General features: G+C 50.6%; 1 long non-coding RNA gene across 1 annotated transcript; it reads right to left on the reverse strand.

The window, feature by feature from the left end:
• Window positions 1-423: 423 nt before the first annotated feature.
• Window positions 424-650, reverse strand: LOC117191986. Its single transcript, XR_004474134.1, has 2 exons — window positions 619-650; window positions 424-490 (listed from the first exon to the last, which is right to left on the reverse strand). It is a non-coding gene; the product is annotated as an uncharacterized LOC117191986 (long non-coding RNA).
• Window positions 651-3334: the final 2684 nt, after the last annotated feature.

The raw sequence follows: 3334 nt of genomic DNA on the forward strand, positions 1-3334 counted from the left end.
TGGAAAGCCCGATGCATATTGTCCAACCTGTCCGAATTGCGCGGGAAACGTGAAGAGGGGTGCGATCCAAGCAGGCGAATCACGCTCACAGAAGGGGCCTGCGCAGAGAAAGTAGAAGAAAATAAAAATGAATTAGATAGACGTAAATTGCATGCTAGGTTAAGGAACTTATCATATGAAGAGCGCTTAAGAAATTATTTAGAAACCAGAAATAGAATATTTTCTGAACTACGAGTGGATGGTATGCGAGCACTGTCGGTGCGGGTGAGAAAGGCGAGATCCCGTTTTAAGCAAAGGCGAGCTATGAGGAGGCAGGTAATTGCTTCAGTAAAGCGTTTGTGCAAGAAAGACCCGAGAGTTTTCGCAGAAATCTCTATAATGGGCGAGTCCGTGCGAGGCCTGTTGGATTCAGGCGCTACACACAGCATGCTAGGGTGTAATGGTCAGGAATTCCTGGAGAAGCTGGGCGTGGAGGCTCGTCGATATTCTTCTATAGTGAAGGTAGCGAATGGGGAAGATCGCGCAATCGTTGGTCGAGTAGAATTACCGGTGAAATACAAGGGAGAGGTAAAAAGATTAACGTTTTTCGTATGCCCTTTCTTAGAACAGGAAATTTACTTGGGGGTAGACTTTTGGCGGGTATTCTCATTGGCTCCTGAGGTGATGGGAGAAGGTCCAGTAGGGGCATCTCACAGATTAGTGGAAGAAGTGCTGGCTGATCAAGTCGCTCACTATGTGGAAGGCCCGGAGAAGGAGATAGTGCAGGAAGAATGGGAGTTGTCAGAGGAGCAAAGGGCAGCATTGGATCAGGTGAAGGCAGAGTTTCTGACTTTCGAAGCCGTAGGCCTGGGGATGACGTCGAGAGAGACTCACAAAATTCAGTTGGTGGAGAAGGCCGAGCCTGTGAAGGATCGACATTACCCGATGTCGCCAGCGATGCAGGAAGTGGTGTGTGGTGAGGTGGACAAAATGATGGCTTTGGGAGTCATCGAGTACAGTGATAGTCCGTGGAGCAGCCGTACCACCGTGGTGCGAAGGCCGGGCAAAAATCGTTTCTGCCTCGATGCCCGAAAGCTCAACAAAGTAACCATCAAGGACGCTTACCCACTTCCTAGCATCGAGGGGATTTTGTCGCGTCTCGATCAGACGATATATATCTCCAGCGTCGACTTAAAATTCGCTTTTTGGCAAATCGAGCTGGACGAGCAGAGTCGACCATATACGGCGTTCACGGTGCCGGGACGGCCTCTGTACCAGTTCCGTATGATGCCCTTTGGCCTCTGCAACGCCGCACAACGCCTATGTAGACTGGTCGATAAGGTGATTCCGGTTGAGATGCGTTCAAACGTCTATGCCTATCTCGACGACTTGCTGATTATAGCTGAGGACTTCCAAACGCACGTGAATATTCTGCGACAGGTTGCCGAGCGTCTACGAGAAGCAAATTTAACGATAGGGCTGAGCAAATCTAATTTTTGCTATAAAAACATTAAATACCTGGGATTTATAGTGGGAGGAGGAGCGCTGAAGATGGATCCGGATCGTGTGTCGGCCATTTTGCGCATTCCCGAGCCGCGATCTGTTCGAGAATTGCGTAGTTTCCTGGGAACTGCGGGCTGGTACCGGCGCTTTATGAAAAACTATGCTGAGATGGACGGTCCGCTCACAGACGCCCTGAAAAAGTCGGGAAATGGAAAGGTTAAATTGACGGAGGAGGCAAAACGAGCCATGGGGGAGCTAAAAGCTGCACTCACCTCGGCACCAGTCCTGGTACACGCGGATTTCAAGCGGCACTTCTACGTACAGTGCGACGCCTCACATTATGGAGTAGGAGCCGTACTCTTCCAAAGGGATGACGAGCAGAACGAGAGGCCCATAGCGTTTTTCTCCGTCCGTACGTAGAGCTTATGCCGTTTACAGTCATAACTGACCACGCCAGTCTCATGGTGTTACGCCTGTCGCCTCGTGAACCGAGTTCCTAATAGCCAGTTCTATCTCCGGCAGATGCACATCCCAGTCCCGGTGATCGTCTTCCAGATACGCCCGAATCGCGCTGAGTACTGTGCGATTCACGCGTTCGGCTGCGTTACTCTGCGGAGAATACACTGGCGTCCTCATATGAGTGACTCCGAATGCATCGGTCATCTCCTTAAAAGTTTTCGAGACGAACTGAGCCCCATTGTCCGAGTGAATCATCTCCGGCACTCCAAACTTGTAAAACACCTCGTGAACGAGGAATCTTACAACTTCCTTTGCTGTGGCCTTGGTCATGGTCTTTAGGAATGTGAACTTAGAGAACTGGTCAACTACAATAAATATCCACGCCTGACCGTTCTTTGACCGCGGATATTTGCCCAAAAAATCAATATAAAGTTTTTGGAACGGGCGCTCAGTGACCCCTTCTTGCCCCATCCCGACCTGCATCCGATAATTCGGCGCTTTCGACTCCTTGCACACGGTGCACCGTCGGATATAATCCCGCACCTCTATCGCCATGTTCGGCCAGTAAAACTGCCTACGCAATAAGTGCAAGGTTTTCGCGATTCCTCCGTGCGCTGTCTTCTCTTCCGAATGTGCTTTGTCTATCAACGCGGCCGTCAGCGAACTCGGAACCCACAATTTCCAGACGGCGCCCTCCAGTTGATCATCCAATCGTTCAAAGCGCATGCGCTTGAATATCATGCCGTCAACAATCTGGAGATCAGGTAAGCGGTCTTGGTTCTCTGTTATTTCCTTCCTTAACTCCTGATATTCTCCAGATTCAAACTCCACCGTTTCAAAACCCAGGATACTACTCGGATCCACTTCCAGCTCTTCAATACTGCGTGACAATGTATCTGCCACTACATTGTCCGCTCCTTTCCGGTGTTCTATGCCGAAATCGAAGGCCTGCAGTTGAAGGGACCAACGAGCTAAGCGACCATCCAGGTTCTTCATGGTCATGCTACAAGCTGGCAAAGCGACTGCGGTCAATCGGCGAGCATGACATATCGCTGCTGGAGGGTCAGGACAAGCGACAACTCATCCAAGAGAGGATTCGCGCTAGTTTACATCAGGCATACGAGCGTAGTAGGGTAAGATACAACCAGCGAGCTCGGGTGTTTTACGCGAGGCCGGGACAAGAGGTATTCCGCCGAAATTTTGTCCTTAGTGACTTCGAAAAAGGCTTTAATGCCAAGTTCGCGCGCAAATTCATCCGATGCCGGGTAGTGAAGCCAGTAGGAGAGAACGCGTATGCTCTGGAGGACCTTAACGGCCGTCCCATAGGAGTGTACCACGCCAAAGACCTGAGAATGTAGTGAGGTGTGGGTGTGGCCTACGTTTGGCGCGGCAG

Source organism: Drosophila miranda (genome assembly GCF_003369915.1).
Source record: "Drosophila miranda strain MSH22 chromosome Y unlocalized genomic scaffold, D.miranda_PacBio2.1 Contig_Y1_pilon, whole genome shotgun sequence".
In the NCBI taxonomy this organism is placed as follows: Eukaryota; Metazoa; Arthropoda; class Insecta; order Diptera; family Drosophilidae; genus Drosophila; species Drosophila miranda.